We start from the raw sequence: 21,085 nt of genomic DNA on the forward strand, positions 1-21,085 counted from the left end.
AAAAAAGTCAAAAATAACTTCTATTTTATGCGAAATAAAAAACGCAAAAAATTACTATCATTTTTTGACAGAAAAAAAAAATTAAAAATAGCTGTTATTCTTTCAGCAAAATAAAAACATACAAAAATAGTTTGAAAAATAACTATTATTTTTCTAGTAAAATAAAAAAATCAAAAAAAAAAATAATAAAATAACTCTAACTTTCGGTGAAAAAATGACTATTATAAAAAGCAATTTTTGTTATAAAACTCATAATTATTACAATCCCCGATAAAAATTCTTTCGAAAATTTTGTTGTACTTTTTCTCTGTCCACGGCTTTATGTGGAAAAATCTATATGAAACCTCATTACTTTCAGTTTTTCAACTCCGTCAATCATTATATACACAGTGTGTATCTGCCGGCCGGCTAATAAATCTATATAAATATGTATATGAAAAACAAAAACAATTCAACAGAGGAGTATCTAAAGGTCAAAGTAACAGCGCATATAAACACACTCACACCACACAACAGCAAATTTATCTTGTTACGGATAAAACTAAATAACAGCTGTTAAAAGAAAGAAGAGAAAAAGTCAAACAACAACCGACCGAACAGCTGATAATCAGTGAAAGTGAATTAAAAGTGCAGCGGCGATACCTCCCCAAATAACACATTTTAGACGACTTTGAGTGAGTTACATGAGCTAAAGAATAACAATAAGCTGTTATTAGCAGAGTGAGAGAGCGAGCGGGCAAGTGAGAGTGAGTGCAATTTATTATAGAGCGCAGGCGCTGCAATTACAGTGCAACGTGCCCCAAACTGTTACAGTTATATATGTAGCATTGAAACAGCTGTTTCATGAGAACAGCTGAGTTGCTTAATGCTTATGTTACGTCTACGTACGTATGTATGTGTGTGCACTTGCTTAAGCGCCTATAAGCAAGTCATGTTTCTATGCACTTGCGTGTAACTATGCACATTTATACTTATGCATGTATGCATGTAAGCATGTAAGCATGTAAAACAAAGTAGTTGCATAAATGCCGGGCGGCGCAATGAGACGAAATCACCTGGCAACTCAGCTGGAAATCAGCGGATTTTTTGATGGCGTGCCAAGTCATGGGCTGTGCGTGACATTCGCTGATTTGCACATATACAAATTTACTCGCTCGTTTGCTTACATATATGCAGTGTGTGTATTATTATACGTACATATTTGTTTTTGTAGTCGCCATGTTGTATCCACTAAATAAATATTGAAAGTGAAGACGAACATTACTCGCGCGCATATACATATATACATATGTAACTATTACATTCAAACCTATCTACGTGCTTACATATGCAATTATATTTATAGATATGTATCTTTATGGATACCTATTAAATATACATATTCTAAATCGTAAAGTTTTAGAATCAATGTGGGAGTGATTAATTTTGAGCATGTACTGGTCCTCGTAAAAATTTAAAAGTATCTAGCAGAGCTAGGCAGCAACTTTTGTTCCGAAAAGTGATGTAGTGAAAAAATTTGTTCCTACATTTGACGAAGTTTTAAAATAAAATCTTTCGTTTCATGACTTCGCGGAACGCAACATGGTCTCCCTGCAGTCGACATTAAATTCTATAAAAAAGTACATTTGACCATATATCTAAAACCACGTTTACATATGCACTAATCTACAATAAATCCTCAATAGATATCCTACGTGTTTAGATATATTCCATACCTAGGAACTAGATTACTATCTACAAATTTTCTCGTTTCTATTTTATTTCGTACTTCAAATTAGAGATTACACTCTAGAGGTGGTAGTTTTTCTATGAAAAAATAAAAATCTTAGTCTCTAAAACTTGTTCATAACTACCGATTACCAAACGGAAAGAATTATATGGAAAATCTAGTTATTTAATTAACGATTAGGAGTTAAGTGCGAAGGTATTTCAATATATCGAATCACGTGAGATATACGAATTCAGTTGTTACCGAGCTAGCCCAAGAATTTGGTTTGTACGAAAAAGTATATAAAGTATCCAAGTTTCGATATCCAAACATTTAGCTTAAACCCATGCTCTAGAGAACTTTTATACCTTAGAAACTCATATACTTAGAGTCCGAAGCAGCTAAGTACGATGCAGAAGAAGCGGCCCCATAAGAATAAGCCCAACCTAGTATAAATACGTAGATAGGGAAGTAGGTGAATTGGGCACTTAAAATCAACTCGACTTTCTTCTTTACATATATACTCTTGTTGCTGCAATATAATAGCTATCTCTAAAAGCTAGTTAAAGCCTTTAGTGCTGGTTCAGCAGTCTCATGAGTCATTTGATAGCAATTTTATAGCTCTCATCAATGTCAAATGTGTTGCATGTGTATGAATGGGATGTTTTTAGTAGAGAACATAATTAACTACACATAGATATCTCAATGAAATTTTTTATCCTCGGATATACAGCCGAAATTGCTTTTTTAATTGTAACTCCACTATTTGACAAGCCATTTTTAAAATTGACACGTGATTAGTTTAAACGTAAGAAGCTCTATAAGGAATTATGTATTTTTGTGAAATGCAGTCGTTTTTTCTTAGTTTGCAAATCGAGAAGTATATTTTAAGGAGCTACAGCCATTTTAGCACCTAAAACTTTAAGCATACGACTTGAGAATTCAAAAGAATATAAAATGGAAATATAGACCTTCTCAATGCTAAAATTATGTAACAGTAAAAAAACGAAAAGTATAACAAGACCCCTTAGACATAAGCTTGAAGGGCTTTCTCTTAAACACTGAACTCTCCTGTGGCTAGAGGATCCATAACTATAGATATTACACAAATAGATCATCGAACGTGTTTTGTATATGATACTTATTCCAAATAAGTATTGTATTTAAAAAGTAGACATTTCAAATTGCTGCATCATGAACGCAAGAAATTTTTTTCAGCCTAGACCAAAGAGGATAAATACAATAAGAGCCGTCACTCGTTATTTTTTTGACATTTACTCGATGTATACTGAGAGGTAGTCGCTATTTTTTTTTTGGGCGAGATGTTTATAAATGTCTTCTGTACATTTTCGTGGGGTATTTGTGTTTATTTTTCGACTGTATTTAATTAATTTATTTAATTCTCTTTCAAAAATCACAGTTGCCCAAGGGACCTACACGGCATGGATAAATGCGAGACAATTAAAAATGTCTCTCTCAGAAAACATTCGGCATCAATTTTTTCAATTTCCAGCGAGATACTCGCCACAAAATAACGAGTGACGACTCTTATTGTATTTATCCTCTTTGCCTAGACTAGTGCGGCTCTGCAAGTATATTTTTATGGAAAATATATCAGTACCACATTTCGGATGTAGGCTATGGATATGAACTGCGATGTATTAAACATTGTTATTTACTTATAATTTTATTACCTCATGGCTTTCTTGATACTTGAACAAATTAGCAATATCAGTATACAAAAAGGCTTGCACATTATAAACTATTAATATAGAAAAAGATGCTACCCAACTTGGAATAAAAAAAAACACTTGTCCTTTTTTTATTTGCACTTTTTTGTTTGAACTATTAAATCACTTGTTGTCGTACCGGCGACTTGTCCATCACCCACAACAGCCGACCACCCACTGTAACCTAACATAACGCTTCCACTTGTTAGCGCACTCATACTACACTACATTAGCAACTATTGCACTCATGCTACCCATACTGTCTCTTTTTAACTGCTCTCATTTAAACACAAATATATAACAGTGATGTCTATATTATATATTCTACTACTTCTAAGCATTGCTGTGTTGAAGGCTCCAATGCAGTTCATTCACTGTAATGGCAATGAGCCTAAGCAACAATTACTACAACAAATATCCAAAGCAACAAAAACAACGAGGACAGTGTGCAACGACTGCAAAAAATACATTAAACCACCAATGGCACCTTCGTTAGCAACAGTCGCCGAAAGAATCAAATGAATGCAAAATATAAGAACAAGCAGTTGCTGCAGAAAAAAAAAGAACAAATATGCCTTATTAGGAGCTGAAAAGTTTGTTTGTTGTTGTTTGTTTTATTGGCTGTGTGTGGTCTCATCACATATTCAACAACATTAATAGCAACAAATCTGCATTAAATAGCGGCCCCAACATACCAACCAAGCAATAATTTTCGCGACGACAAAATGAAGGTGAAACTTTCATTAGACAAAGCGGCATTTGCTTTGTATTGTTGTTATTATTGCATGTTTACTGTTTTACTCATGCATTAATTTAGAATATCTCTTTGTTGGCAATATTTACATATTTTTTTTTTAATTTGTTCCTGTTTTAATTGGCAACACACGTTAAACACAAAAGGAGCAAATAACAAATGAAATAACTTAGGGGAAAATGAGGGTAGGGGAGAGGGGTTTAAGGAGGTGGCTAGTAGTTATGCATGAAAAAGGGGCTGACTGAGGGGTGTTCCCATAACAGCTCAGAGCAGGCAGTTAAACAAGCGTGCATTGCCTATCGAAAATCTTAAGCGCTGAAATCAGAGTCAAGTACAAGGAAATTAACGTACTAGGAATATTGCGGAGCTTTGACAACGAAACCAAAAGATTGTAACTTAGGATTGATTTTGAGTTCTAATTCCGATTTCGATTACAATATTTTTGAATCGGCTTTACATCTTTTAAAAAGTTTAAAAAAAGGTTAATTAATTTATGTCCGAGTTTTGATGTGAATGCGTCCGTTTTTCTATATTTTAAGGAGCTGGAATATATGGAAACTACTTCAGAGCTCAAAAAGACTGTAAAAAGAAAAAAAACGCTTCTCAAGATAAAAAAAAATATATATATATATATCTCTGTTTTGAGAACAGCACGTCAAAAAACTAAGTAAAAATTAAAACCCAACTTTGAGGATAAAACATATATATCTTTACCTTGTTCCGAAATTCAATTACATTTCTGTTTTGCACTACTATCCCAATAATTAAAATTTTAAAAAACTCAATTGGAACCTCGTTAAACTTACTTCCGTAACATGCCTAGTATGCCATTATCTATATTTGTAAAAACATGCATACTTCTACATACTTGATGGTATCTCTGGTATATTGCCATCGCTAACAAATGATGATATGCCAGAAAAGTAGATTCAACAACAACAAAAATGGAAAATTAACAAACAAACAAAATTGAGGCGAACAAAAATTTAGAACGAACCATAAAAAAATCAGAAACAAAAAAAAAAAAAAACCATTTGAATGATTATTGCATCACGTCACGTTCACACATTTGGCGTACAGTGTGTCGCTATTGATTAGAAATAAATTAATGCTTACAAAATTTTTAACAAAAATCCGATTTATATCATGCGCTTAATACTAGAATATTTGCTAGTGTATGAAGTGGATACAGTAAGCAATAAATAATCCAAACAATTTGCTTCAATAAGCGATTGAAAGGAAGTAAGTACATATAAATATAAAATATCGTATCTACCATGAAATTAATTTTACTATTGGTTTTAGTCACATAACGAATATTTTCAAATAAATGTCGAAAAGCATGTCACCATGATTATCAGTTTATCTGTATAAGAATAATTACTGACCAGTGTATTTTTTTTTTATAATAGAGCCAATAATCTGATATGCATGCCTACGTAAATACCAAAAATGTTTTATTATTAATTAACAAATAAGAAATTTTCAATCAAAAGGAAATATCGGCACGATGCCGAAGCAGCGCTAGAACCATGCCATGAAATTCATCCCAGAAACACTCACAAAATGAGCCAAAGACATTAGCGAGATATTCATATAGTATTTACGGACATTATCAAAAAAGTAGAAAAATTCAGGAAATTATTCCAAAATAATGCTGAAACGACAACAGTATGGAAAGATTTGTTGGTTATATTTTTTTCCAAAAATGGTGCAAGGGGATCACCTGGATCGCTTCCTGGGAACAGGTACTTATGAAACAATCTTTAGGTGTCCCCGAAGCAGACTCGAAATTTAGAAGTAGTACATCTAGTTTGGAAGATATTCCATAAAAGGTTCGGAAACTATTCCTGAGGTTGGGAAAATGTAGTGAGAGAGGGGGGAAGGTGGAAATCGGGGAAAGAAAGCGCCCATATTATGAGTTCGATACCAAAAAATTTTCATGAAATAAATGAGCCCCAATACTCATCAAAAATAAAAACCGTTTATAAAGCTTATTAATATCAGATTTCCATACGAACTTAAAATTATAAGAGCTTCATGCACCTTATTTATCTCTTATTATTAAGGGGTTAGGTTTCGTTTTCTTATGCACACTTTAAAATTTATCTGTTTCTTGTGAAAAAAAATAAATTAAATTTTAAGGTTCACATTAGGAAACGGCTCTTAGTGTTTTGGCGGGTGAGTGGTGGGTGGCTCTGTTCACTTTTTCTTGACCTAGGGCAATATAATCAGACTGATTGAAAATTAATTAAAAAGTTACAGTTCTTAACGACTAAAATATCAAATTTATTTAAGGGGTTGCCAGCGCAATTTATAGCTTCTCCAAAGCAATTGTCAACCTCATCTACCCGTGACAAATCCTGTTGCCTTAACAGCCGAGGCTCTGGCGACCCCGATTTCCTCATGGATCTAGGGGGTGGGAGGGCGGTATGACATAGATCGTTTCATGTGGTCATACTAAATCGTTCCAGAGATGGTCGGGTTGGTACATTAATGGTGCCGAAACGTGCCAGACCTGCATGCGGTAAAGGACATCGATAACAATCCCCAAAACCTTCGGGGAGTGTTCGTATCGCTACAACAACAACAACAGCAACCGTAAAACCTCTTTCACTTTTTAAATAGTTGATTTAGAGTGTCGCTCATGCCGCTTTACATGATTGGTCTATATAAAGCAAAATTTCCGAAAATTTTGTCAAAATCGTAATCCGCGTAACGTGTCTAATTTAGTTTAATGAACAAAAAAACTTAAAAACACAGCTCTCATATTGAGAGTTCATGCAATGTTCATTACAAGAAGCCCACATAAAGTTTGATCTATTCACCCATAAAACTTTTATCTATTAATTGTAATTTATATTTTTTGTATGTCCCCGCAGCTTATTTGCAGCACTGTGCAGTGTAAGTTCAACGAGCGCTGCGCACCAAACACTTCAAACAACAAATGAATGAGACACGCGAATGCTGACTAAAAAAGTTAAGTAATTATTTGTATATAATATGTAGAACACACATACATACATACCTCCAAAGGGGACTGGTGGGTGTGCTTGCTGATGTATCAAAAAAAAATTTTTTTTTCATATTATAAATAAATCCGCATAAGCTGTCAAGATATTGCATGTATATATATGTGTGTGTGTGCTGACTGCGATTTCGTTAATCTTTTTGGCACGAAACATACAAGACTTGACCATGACTGGAGACGGGGGGAGAGCCGTGGGTGCTTTAGCGGCAAACGAAAAACTTACTTGCGAGCTTAATTACAAAATTTTCAAAGCTAATTCAACAACGCGAAAAAATCGCACCATCAAAACAACAAAACTGTTATAAAACAAAGCAAAGTACTAAGCAACAAAAAAATGTAAAATAAACAAAAGCAAAAAAGTCCAATTTAAAATGCGCGTAGTTGTGTGCTGAACAAGAAAAGTTTAACAAAAACTCAATAATTGAGCTCCGGCGCGAGTTGCGTTGTTTGGCAGCAGCTGCTGTGCGCACAGTGGGCTGATGATGACGAGTAGCTACAGGGAGGGGTGGTAGTGATGCAACGCAATATAAAAATCGGCAAACTCAAAGGACCAAAGTACTAAAGCAATGACGTAAAACAGCACAGCCTGGTTATGATGGAAATGAAAAGACAAACGAGAGAGGAGAAGGGGTGTTTATGAGCGCTAAAGCATTTGTATGCAAATGTCCTTCAGACGACACATTCTATTTTTATTTTATTTGTTTTTTTTTTTTTGTGAATGCGTACACTCGGCAATAAATTGTGTAATTTATGCGGGTAACAACGTGTTCATATACATATGAGCGGCTGCTATATGCAAATGCCAAGAACAAATACAAAAAAAAAAAAACAGAAAAAAAATGTCGAAACGTTTTCAAAGAATGAGAAAGGAAGTGGAAAGTGTTTGAGGTTGAAAGGCAAGAAGGAAAAGAAAAAAGTTGGCGTGGACGCAGTCAGACATGAAATTAAATTGACTGCAATTTTCAAAACCACAAAAACCCGGACGAAAGGAAGCGCAAGTATACGAGGAGCTTTAAGAGGTGACAAAAAGATAAGCCTTACATGCGCATACATATACATACATTCAAATATTTATTAGTAAGTGTATGACTTAAGGAAGAGGAGGCACGAAGAGGACGACTCGTTGGCACTCAGCTGATTTTGCAGTGCCAAAGTTGACACAAGTAGTGCTTAAGGATGCGACCAACTTGGCAACAAAGCCCATAATCGTATAGACGTATATGTCAATATATGCATAATACAGCAACGCGACTGTCGTACTTGTAAACCTATCCATATTAGTATATGTGGATGTATAAGTGAATGTATGTGAATATACATAGATGGAATTTCTTTTCTAACCAAGCAATACAAACAGACGGAAGATGAAGCGCTGTGGCAGTCAGGCGCGAGTTTTGCTTAGACGGCATAAAATAATGGTAAACGAAATAGCGAACTCAAATATTTTTTTGCTTGGTAAATACTTTTAAGTTAAGATGAGGAGTAAATACCGCATATCTGTTTTTTTTTCAAAACATAAGTTAGTTAAAATAAACTAACACAGTAGCTCCCTTCTTAAAGTGTCTACATGACCCATTTTCCGAAAATAAGACACATATTTATTTACGTAGGTGCTCGTTAGAGGGTTACAATTTTGTGCAGATTTGTCCCCCGGAAATTTGTAAAATTGGTCTTCTCACACAATATTTTTGGCAAAATCTTACAGAAGGCCCCATAATACAAAATAACGAAAATGCGCCTTGAATTATGGTACACCTTTATATGATTTCTAGTATCGACATTCTTCTCATTGCCTATGACAGTTACTTAGGTTTTTGTAAAAATAAATTGCATGCTTTAAGGCGGTTTACTTATTTTGTTGGCTCTGTGGACCTCCAATACTTTGTGTAAACCTTTTAACGGTATCTGTTACACGAAACGTTCTAGCGACCATTCAACAATCATTATATTTCGCCTTTGAAATTTGTGTTGTACAAACGTGTTGATCTTTAGTTTTTTCACTGGCTTTTATTGAAAAAATGGATGCATTAGTCAAATTTATTCACGTTGCCAATAGAGATTTCAAATTATATGACATACTTCAGACAGACTTCTCAGAAGCGTTTTTTATGCGAGCTTTGTTCGCAAAAGATATCAAATTATAGTGAAAAAAATGTGCACCTAAAATTATGCAACAAATTCTTATGCTTTCTAATGTTGGAATTTTATTTAAAACTAATATACCTTTTGAATTGAAAACTATGCCATCAAAACAATAAAAAAGACACATTGCTATTAAATCTACCACGTGGCTTTCAAAGAAGAGAAAAAAATTATCGAAGATCGGAAATATATTTGGGTGGGGTACTACAAGTTGCTAAATGATACACACCCCAAGGAAAACATTCGGTTCAAAGACTAAGTTTTTTTCTTGTAATATGGCCTGCCATTTCTAAATTCTAGCTTGACTTAAAAATGTCTTCGAGGACGTGGCGCTAGCATACGTGAATATGCTCCTGTGCACACCGCCTCACACCTTATATGCCCACTTAGGCCTTTTTGAATGCTTCTTCTTTTCCTTGTGTGTTAGGATTTGATGTTTTGCCAGCTTTTCGGTATAGATTACAATTGCCAACAGCTTTTATACACCTTCTAAACTTGATTGTAAGTATGTGTCTATGTGTGTGTTTGTCTCAGTATTTCTGCGCTTTTATTTTGCTCTTATTCTTTTACAGCATATCACTTCAGAATTTTATTTGAAATTTCTTTTTCGTTTACCGCTCGTTTTCATAAAAGTTGTCGTTTGTGTTTATCCTCTTTGCGAATTTCGGTGTATGGTGAACTATCCCACACACACACACACATGCACTCATGTCTTTATAACACGGCAAACTATTGCATGCGATACTGTCTCGAGCTCGCCCAAGTGACAGGATTAACAGGAAGTTGCATAATCCCCAGAGCTTCATGTCATATTTGTTTGGCCACCGACTTTATAATACCAAAAAGCTCTCTGCTCTGTTGGCGCGCATAGAATTGCGGTGCAAAAGTCATACAAGGCTTTGTAATATGAAGCATCCACTAACTAAAATTGTCTTTGCTTTCGGTGCGATTTTGGTATAATACACACAGCTCCACAAAAAAAAAAAAAAAAAAAAAAAATTCTAAAAGTGCCACAAAAAGCCGCTATTGCAGTTGTTGGTTGGCTAGCTAGGAAAGTATATTCGGATGTCACTCATATCATTTAATTCTGAATTTTTGATTTAGTTTCGTTGCTGATTTTTAGTGGCTTTTAGTTTTATTTTTTTATTTTTTATTGGTGTGGTTGATAAAATTTTAAAATGCATTCAGTTTGTCAATGTGGCATGTGCTGTGTTTTTGTTGGGAGTTATTATAATGCTTTTGCATATTTATGTATGCATATCTACACTGAAAGAAATGGTGCTAGTAAAATCAACAAATCGGTTCTGTTGTTCTTGACTTAACGGTGATTCGGCGAAAGTGATCGAATTACGGTTAATTCGACCGAGTTCTTTGTCAAACGAACAAATTAGTCTAGTCATTTCAAAAGAAGAGAAATTGTCGCTCTTAAGTTAACAAAATTCTGTAAAATTTACAGATTCCTGTTCAATCTAACTGATTTTTCTGTTAACACAACTGATCTCACTGGTCATTTCAACAGCGATCAACAGTCAATACATAAGGAATTTTCAAAGAGAATTTTACGCTCACTGCGCTCTCTACTTTGTACTTATGACGATGGTGCCACTTGTTTAAAAAAATACCAAAATAAGAAAGCCACCAAATCGAAAAAAACACAAAATGGGAAAACAACAAAAAACTAGTTTTTCAGTTATCAATACAAAACGAAAACCCCTTTTTTGAATTTATTGTGCAAAAAATTATGAGATACTGGGACACCTATTTATCAGATACAATTTTGCAACTTCTCCAAGCGAAATGCAAAATTGCGCCCTCTTGTTGCAAATTTTTGTTTGAAACGAACAGGATTTTTCCAAAGTTAGTAACATTTTGTTCAAATTTTTACGAATTTTCACTCACGCGAACGAATTTAATAAGATAATAAAAAAACATCCTTTTTTAATGTTGATGTTTCCGACAAAATAAAAGTTTGACTTGTTTTGGAATCGTTTCAACTTAAAGTGTTACGAATTAAACTTGCCGAATCACATGTAAAGTTACTCCAGTGGTGAATTACCTTCTAGCGATATGATTCTTTACTTTTCTATAACTTAAAAGTTCTCTATTTAAAATGTTATGTCAAACATTTATACAAGTTTTGTTCGAAACATTCAAGTGTGGCAACTAAATGCGAGAGAAGAAATTGAGAATGAGCTGAGCTGCAACCGAAAGAATTGAGAATCAGTTTTGTGACTACTATTTTCATTTCTATTTGCAAAGCGAAGTTCAAAACCATACATTAAATAAATTATAAATATAAAATTTGGTGCAAGTGGGTTTACTAAAACAAAATAATAAAGTGTATAATGTTTAATGTATGCCAGCATATTTGATGTAAGCCCAATTGACGTTCGGTTAGTAAGTGCCACCGTGGTGTGATGGTGGTGTGCTCCGCCTGCCACACTGTATGCCCTGGGTTCGCACCCCTGGAAAAGCAACATTAAAATTTTAGAAATAAGGTTTTTCAATTAGAAGAAAATGTTTCTAAGCGGGGTCGCCCCTCGGCAGTGTTTGGTAAGCGCCTCGAAGTGTACATCTGCCATGAAAAGCTCTCAGTGAAAACTCATCTGCCTTGCAGATGCTGTTCGAAGTCGGCATAAAACATGTAGGTCCCGTCCGGCCAATTTGTAGGGAAAATCAAGAGAAGCACGATGCAAATTGGAAGAGAAGCTCGCCCTAAAATCTCTTCTGAGGTTATCGCGTCATACATTTATTTATTTATATGGCAACATAGGTACTTTCGTACAAAGTTGTTGCAACAACTTTTTTTGTCCATTTGACTACTAAAACGGTCAATTACGAATCAACGGTTTGTGCGCAGTTGATTCAACATTTTGTTGCGATGGATAAAAATTAACAGAAATTTCGGTTGAATTGACCCGTATTTCGGTTGATTTTACCAGTCTTTTTCTTTCAGTGTATGTATGTTGCTATGTAGATGAATTTATGTAAATATTTGAAAACATTTTTTAACCAAATTAGAAAGACAAGAGTTAATATTTTTCAGAAATTTCATTTTAATGCACACCACTCAAGAGGAATTTGGCGCATTCTTGATGCATTTTTTTCTACGAAGTACTAAATATTCGAGTAGATGGTGCTGTGCTGAAGCTTTTATTAGCATGTGTGTGCATATTTTTAAAGCTTATGAGTTTAGTTTTGTTTTCTAGAAGTGAAATTTTATGATCAGTATTAAAATTTTGATAACAATTTTTCTAAGTAAAAATAAACTCTGAAAACGTATTGGAGCAAATATAAAAATGTACGAGGTGGAAGATTTATTACTAGAAATATGCGTTTATTTACTAGAATCAAATGGAGCTGAAAGGTGTATTCAAAATTTTCTTAAATCTCTATATTATTATGAAATAAATTAAATTAAATTCTATATTATGAATAAAATTACGCGAGATAGAAAAATAACATGAGATAAAATTGTTGTTTTTTTTTTTTGGAAAAATTACATGAGATAAATTTTATTTTTTGTGTGAACAATTACATGAAATAAAGTTGTTTTTTCTGGGAAACATTGTTTTTGACCAAAACATTGCACGAGATCAAATTCGATTTTGTTTTGAAAAATTCAATAAGATAAAATTGTCGTTTACATGAGATAAAAGTGTGCTTTTAATGAAAAGTTAATGGGTTTATTTTTGATTTATTTTGTTGTGTTGATTTTCCGACACGGGTGGGTAAATGATGTATGTATATTGGAACTATTTATCGTTCCAATATACATCAGAGTTTATTTTTGATTTTTTTAAAAACTTACAGTTGTAAATTTTTTTCTAAAAAAAAATTACATAAGATAAAATTCTTTTTTTTTTTTTGAAAATTTCCATGAAATACAACTGTTTTTTATGAAAAAATTACATGAAATAATTTGTTTGTTGCTTCCAAAAAACTTACATGCGATAAAATTTTGGCTTTACTTGAAAATTGACATGAGCAAAGTGGTTTTTTTATGAAAAAATTAATAAGATGAAATTGTATTTTCTTGGAAAATCTCACAAGATAAACCCGCCCTTTTAAATTATATGAGATAAAATTGTTGTTTTTTCAGCGAAAATTACATGAGATAAAATTTGGAGGTATTCTGCATAATTAGTGTATTGTTTTTAAAACAAATTGCACGAGACCATTGTTGTTTTCTGTTGTAAAATTGCATGAGATAAGATTGAAAAAATTTAACAAAATACAGACTTAGCGCGATTTAGCTTCGGGGAAATTTAGGCCGAGATTCTTTTACAATTCGCCCCGTTTTTTTTTTTTTAATTTTTCGTACAATTTGGCCCCCTACAAATTTTATGCCGACTACGTACGACATCAATGAGAAATTTTTGTTGACGAAAATGGACACGGAATGTTTGCCAAATCACTGCCGAGCGGCGAACTCACTTAAAAAAACGTTTTCTAATTGAAAACACGTTTTGCAAAATTTTTCCATATTGCTTACAACCGGACTTGGAACCACGAGCTTCGGTGTGGTAGAGGAGACTGCTATCACCACAATACGGCGGCCACCCATCACACGAGATAAAATTGTTTCCAAAAATTTTGCTATTTCATAAATATTTATAGATAACTAAGAAAATACTGCAAAATTTATAATAACAGTATTTGTCACAATTTCGCTGACAATTGTCACCAAATTGTGACAATAACGACACAACAATATTGCCATGTCAGATGTATATCTATGTATAGAAGGAAAATTTTAAAATTGAAAGTTGAGGGAAAGCTCTCACATTAAGTAAATCTAAATGCAAAAACTTTTGTTTCTTGTTGAAAATAAAAGCGGAGATTGCGATTTTTTTTTACTTATGAAATCACCTTTGGTAAAGAAGAAGAGTATCAACAAATGTCTATACTATAGACAAATGTCTATAAAACAAATTTTTTTAAAACTTAAATTTTTCTATGAAAAAACGAGCATAGTTTGCGTGTAAAAATTGTTATTATCAAATTCATGAAGAACGCTCCCGCTAAATTTTGAGCATAAACTGGAAACCACACTATAAGCAAGTTTTCTCAAATAATTCAGATTATCTAAGTATTATGGTCTGACAAATTGAAAATAAAATTTCTTCTAAAACATTTTCAAAAAATATGCTTTGGTTGTTGGCGGGTTTGCTTAAAGCGCTTATATTCTTAGATCTCTATTTTCCCATCACGTCTACCGAAAAATGGTAGTCTACCTTTAGGCGCTTAAACTAGGTAGTTATGAGTGTTTTTTTTCGAAGGCGGTTGAAAAAATTTATTACGAAATTCTTAGGGGAAAATATAAATCATATATTCCTACTTAGCTAACTTATAAATACAAAATTTTCCAGCAAGGGCGATTGCATGCAAATCATGCGTGAACATTAAAAAATCCGTGCATACGTAATGTATATGCGCATTTGAGTATATAAATATTTAAACAGGCATTAAATGAAATTTTTACGATATCAATTTAATTGTCTTGAATCGAATACCGTCATGTTTTTCTAAGTTTATAATAAAAATAAAAATTTATAAACAAATTTAATTGCATTTCAGTTGCTACGCATAAATATTTATTAGCAATTTAGAGAATTCACTCGTGTCATTAACCAAGCAGCCTTAAATTTTTCGACTGTTAGTTTTCAACACAAACAGAAAAAGGCCAAATAAATTTGTATCCCCAGGAGGCACGTGTCTGTTTTTATTTAAATATTAATGTAGCTCTAAATATACAAAAAATGTAGATATGTGTGCAGATACTTTGCACATATATTTGCATACTAAATCCCATGCGATTATAAAAAAATTAACAGTTTCAACGAAAGACCAGCAGCAAAAATAGCTCAAAAGTTTGTTTTTTTTTTGTGCCGAATTTTCACTTTATACTTATTAATGCCTTTTTTTTATAGCTTTTCATAGAATTTTTGTAATAAATAAACTTGATAATTATCAATTTTTAGAAAACATAGCCATGCGCCATTTCTATAGTAACACGCGCTTAGTAACATTTAACAATTGTTGAGTTATAAAGTAAATAACAACAACAAACACAAACAATGTGAAAATTTATAAAGCTGTCGTCTGGCTGGTGCTTAGCAGCAATTAGGGATTTTCGTGGAAAAGAAGTTCCAAAGCGCTGAATTTTATAGACTAACAGAAGTAATGAAATACATTTTTATACTCAGCTGAGCAGAGATCACAGAGTATATTAACTTTTTTCGCATAACGGTAATCCGTAACGGCATAAACTAATCGAGATAGATATAAACTTCTATATATCAAAATGATCTGTGCGAAAAAAGAAATTCATTTAGCCATGTCCGTCCGTCCGTAAACACGATAAATTAAGTAAATTTTGAGGTATCTTGATGAAATTTGGTATGTGGGTTCCTGGGCGTTCATCCCAGATCGCTATTTAAAATTAAGGAAATCGGAATACAACCACGCACACTTTTTCGATATCGAAAATTTCGAAAAACCGAAAAAGTGTGATAATTCATTACCAAAGACGGATAAAGCGATGAAAATTGGTAGGTGCATTGCAATCTGTAATTTGGCAGTCGTTAAAGATATCATGACGGAATTTGGCAGGCAGGTTACGCCTATTGCTATATGTGTGCTAAATTAAAATTAGCAAAATCGGATGACGAACACGCCCACTTTAAAAAAAAAAAAATGTTTTTAAGACAAATTTTAACAAAAAATTTGATATCTTTACATTAATAAGTAAATTATGTCAACATTCAACTCCAGCAATGCAACAAAATACAAAAATAAAAGAAAATTTCAAAATGGGCGTGGCTCCGCCCTTTTTCATTTAATTCGTCTAGAGTACTTTTAATGTCATAAGTCGAACAAAAATTTATCAATCCTTCTGAAATTTGGTAGGGGCATAGATTCTATGACGATAACTGTTTTCTGTGAAAATGGGCGAAATCGGTTAAAGCCACGCCCAGTTTTTATAAGCAGTCGACCGTCTGTCCTGCCGCTCGGCCGTTAACGCGATAACTTGCGCAAAAAACGATATATCTTAACTAAACTTAGTGCACGTACTTATCTAAAGTCACTTTATCTTGGTATAAAATATGGCCGAAATCCGACTATGACCACGGCCACTTTTCCGATATCGAAAATTACGAAAAATGAAAAAATGCCATAATTCTATACCAAATATGAAAAAAGAGATGAAACATGGTAATTGGTTTGGTTTATTGACGCAAGATGTAACTTTAGAAAAAACTTTGTAAAATGGGTGTGACACCTACCATATTAAGTAGAAGAAAATTTAAAAGTTGTGCTGGGCGAAATCAAAAGCCCTTGGAATCTTGGCAGGAATACTGTTCGTGGTATGACATATATTAATAAATTAGCGGTACCCGACAGATGATGTTCTGGGTCACCCTGGTCCGCATTTTCATCGATATCTCGAAAACGCCTTCACATATACAACTAAGGTCCACTCTCTTTTTAACCCACATTAACACCTTTGATATCACATTCTAGAGTCACCCCTGGTCCACCGTTATAGCGATATCCCGAAATGGCGTCCACCTATAGAACTATGGCCCACTCCCTTTTAAAATAGGTCCATTTTGCTAAATGGTGATTTTCCCTTATTTTGTCTCCAAAGCTCTCAGCTGAGTATGTAATGTTCGGTTACACCGGAACTTGGCCTTCCTTACTTGTTTTTTAGCTATTTTGTTTTTAGAATTTTCCCGGTGCAATTAACGCAAGAACAAAAGCTTTGCCGAAGTGAGAAAATAAAAAAAATGTTTTGTGTGTTGTTAATTGGTGATAACGCTTGTGTAAGCAATATTTTTAAACAAGTTAAAGGCTGTACTATATTTTTTCAAATGTAGATACATTAGGGCATGACATTTCGCCAGACAAATTTTTTCCCACTATTATAAAAAAAATGCGGAATGCTTTCATACATAAACCATAGTTTATTATTACCCCATTTTAGCACTGCCTTTTATAAATAAATGTAAACGTAAGTGGCCTTAAGAGTTCTATGAAAAAAGAAAGATTTCTGTGGTAATTCAACACTATTCCTCTATTCAAAGCGATTTCGTGCTATGAACAACAGTTCACTAAGATCGGTAATCATGTCAGAAGTACTATTATTGAATCCAAATATAAACAGTCACAAAATGTTGTTCCCATATCTCCAAAATATAACTTTCAGAGCCGTCGGCAATTTACATATCTACCCTTCATATAAATCCCAGAATGTATGCTACAAAACGGCCTCATGAAAGAACTAGACTGCTTTTGATAATCACTCAATAATTTACAAGATTGAGAAGGGAGAGCTGACATATTTAAGAAAAAAATAATAAAATAAAAATAACAAAAGTAGATTTTTTAAAAAGACCCTATATAATTATAAATGGTTTTCAATATGTCAAAAAAAAAAGTAAAAAATTGCACAGATTCAGGATATTTAAAAATTTAAAGTGGTAAAGTTTTTATTGGAACCTTTATATGTTATAAATACAAATCAGAAACAAATTCATGATTTTGTCTTCTCAAATTTAGCAGTAGTGGACAATATGTTTTTAACAGTCTTTCGAGGGATCTACAGGTCAAGTGATTTCTAGACAATGGGCGTTCGTATACAATATGCAGTGAAATCAGCTTTAAAACTAGGAAAATAATTAGGATTGGAACACAAAAACTTTCGGGAAGAGTTGACTCAATCGATTTAGCTCATCAGTCTTACCTGATTTCTGTTCAAACGAGTTTCCGTCATCGCTTGCCAAGTTAGTTCAATATTAAAACTACATTGCCCGCAAATAAAATTTGAAAAGGTATGACGAAAAATCGCTTCAATATTCATCAAACCTGCATTCTATCGGAAATTTAACAGACCAAATTCTGTATCCTTACTTTTATCATATTAACAAACAAAAAACAAATGTTAATATACCATTTCATTTGCTTAAGTATAACTGACCTCTTCCTAAGAAGTTCACATAAACTAAACGTGTTCATAGTGTTTCCATGCAACCCAAAAATGTCACACCCTAATGCACATAACTGGCTCTTTGTGCTTTTGTTTTATGCTTTTATTGTTAGTGGTGCTCAAATTTCACCAAAAGTTACGCAAAAAGGAAGCTAACCAATTTTAATAACTGCCGCTAACAAAAGGTTATGGAAATGTAAATGAAAAACAAAAATAAATCGCATGGAACAATGAAATAGAATATTGTCAAAATTGTAATAATAAACAAGTAAGGAAGGCTAAGTTCGGGTGTAATCGAACATTACAAACTCAGCTGAGAGCTTTGGAGAGAAAATAACGGAAAATCACCATTTAGCAAAATGAACCTAGGGTAACCCTGGAATATGTTTGTATGACATGTGTATCAAATGGAAGGTATTAAAGAGTATTTTAAAAGGGAGTGGGCCATAGTTCTATAGGTGGACGCCATTTCAGGATATCGCCATAAAGGTGGACCAGGGCTGACTCTAGAATTTGTTTGTACGATATGGGTATCAAATGAAAAGTGTTAATGAGTATTTTAAAAGGGCGTGGGCCTTAGTTCTATAGGTGGACGCCTTTTCGAGATATCGCCATAAAGGTGGACCAGGGGTGACTCTAGAATGTGCTTGTACGATATGGGTATCAAATTAAAGGTATTAATGAGGGTTTTAAAAGGGAGTGGCCCTTAGTTTTATATGTGAAGGCGTTTTCGAGATATCGATGAAAATTTGGATCAGGGTGACCCAGAACATCATCTGTCGGGTACTGCTAATTTATTTATATATGTAATACCACGAACAGTATTCCGGCCAAGATTCCAAAGGCTTTTGATTTCGCCCTGCAGAACTTTTTCATTTTCTTTAACTTAATATGGTAGGTGTCACACCCATTTACAAAGTTTTTTCTAAAGTTATATTTTGCGTTAATAAACCAATCCAATTACAATGTTTTATCTCTCTTTTCATATCTGGTATATAATTATGGAATTTTTTTAATTTTTCGTAATTTTCTATACCGGAAAAGTGGGCGTGGTCATAGTCGGATTTCGGCCATTTTTTATACCAAGATAAAGTGAGTTCGGATAAGTACCTGAACTAAGATTAGTAACGATATATCGATTTTTGCGCAAGTTATCGTGTTAACGGTCGAGCGGAAGGACAGACGGTCGACTGTGTATAAAAACTGGGCGTGGCTTCAACCGATTTCACCCGTTTTCACAGAAAACAGTTATCGTCATAAAATCTATGCCCCTACCAAATTTATACATACAAGGATTGGTAAATTTTTGTTCGACTTATGGCATTAAAAGTATTCTAGACAAATTATATGAAAAAGGGCGGAGCCACTCCCATTTTGAAATTTTCTTTCATTTTTGTATTTTGTTGCACCAATGCAATGCTGGATTTTTTGTTTATTGTCAATTACTCTGTTTGACATTCCCAAGTGCTCATGGTTTATTAACAATTGTTTTTGTTTTTATCGGACTATTGATAAATCATTGAAGGTTCTACTTACTATTCCAAAAACAAAAATACAATTTTTCAAATTTAGAAAAACTAAAAAAATAACAATAATTATCATTAGAAAAAAATTATTGTTATGGCCTTGAGCTCGTTTCGAACCTTGAATGATTTATCAATAGGCCGATAAAAACAAAAACAGCTTGCAAAACTTTTAAGTTACCTTCTTTTAAAAGTGGGCCCATTGTACGAAATTTTACTACTTTCTATTTTGCGTCATAAGGTCAACGCACCTACCAAGTTTCATCGCTTTATCCGTCTTTGGTAATGAATTATCGCACTTTTTCGGTTTTTGGAAATTTTCGATATCGAAAAAGTGGGCATGGTTGTAGTGCGATTTCGTTCATTTTAAATAGCGATCTGAGATGAGCGCCCAGAAACCTACATGCCAAATTTCATCAAGATACCTCAACATTTACTCAAGTTATCGTGTTTACGGACGGACGGACGGACATGGTTAAACGAATTTTTGTTTCGCCCAGATCATTTTGATATATGTATAGAAGTTTATATCTATCTCGATTAGTTTATGCCGTTACGGATTACCGTTATGCGAACAAAGTTAATATACTCTGTGAGCTCTGCTCAGCTGAGTATAAAAAAGGTTCTTTAACAGTCACATATGGGCGAATACATGTTCGAAGGGCAGTATAGTGCGGCACGGGGATTCAGTTACAAATAGTATGTACATATGTATGTGAAGTGGTGGTCATATATCATTATCATTTAATGGGCGCTGCGAGCAGCTGAAGTCGAGTTGACCCTGAAATTTAAAGTCTCCATGGTATAAGCACATACACATACACATACGCCAAATATACGCTGAGTAATAAATAAGCATTGTGTATAAATTCAAATGAACTCAAAAGCGAAAACAAGTTGGTCGCAAACCGCGTTAAGCAAAAAGGGAGGAAGGGAGTGGCCGTAAGACAGGCTAAAAAACTATTAGAAAAAGTAACTTAGACCACTATAGGCAAAAAGCGAGAAGTCTATAAAGTAAGAAGTGGTTTGTTGGTGACTTCAAATGCTCGATGAATGTATGTATGTACATATGTATGTTTGTAATATATGCAGAGATATGTTTTTGTGTATAAAACATATGCCCTTTGTGAAATTATGTGTGCGTTTGCTGTCATACAAAATCCATGTTTAAGTTATTATGCCATGTTGTTAATCAACCGAAAAAT

General features: G+C 33.6%; 1 protein-coding gene across 7 annotated transcripts in view; it reads right to left on the bottom strand.

Annotated features, from left to right (window-relative positions):
- Positions 1 to 21,085, bottom strand: part of LOC137254075 (putative mediator of RNA polymerase II transcription subunit 12) — a 45,665-nt gene that overhangs the window by 16,452 nt on the left and 8,128 nt on the right. The window lies entirely within an intron of this gene.

Source organism: Eurosta solidaginis, chromosome 5 (genome assembly GCF_040869045.1).
Source record: "Eurosta solidaginis isolate ZX-2024a chromosome 5, ASM4086904v1, whole genome shotgun sequence".
Taxonomy (NCBI): domain Eukaryota; kingdom Metazoa; phylum Arthropoda; class Insecta; order Diptera; family Tephritidae; genus Eurosta; species Eurosta solidaginis.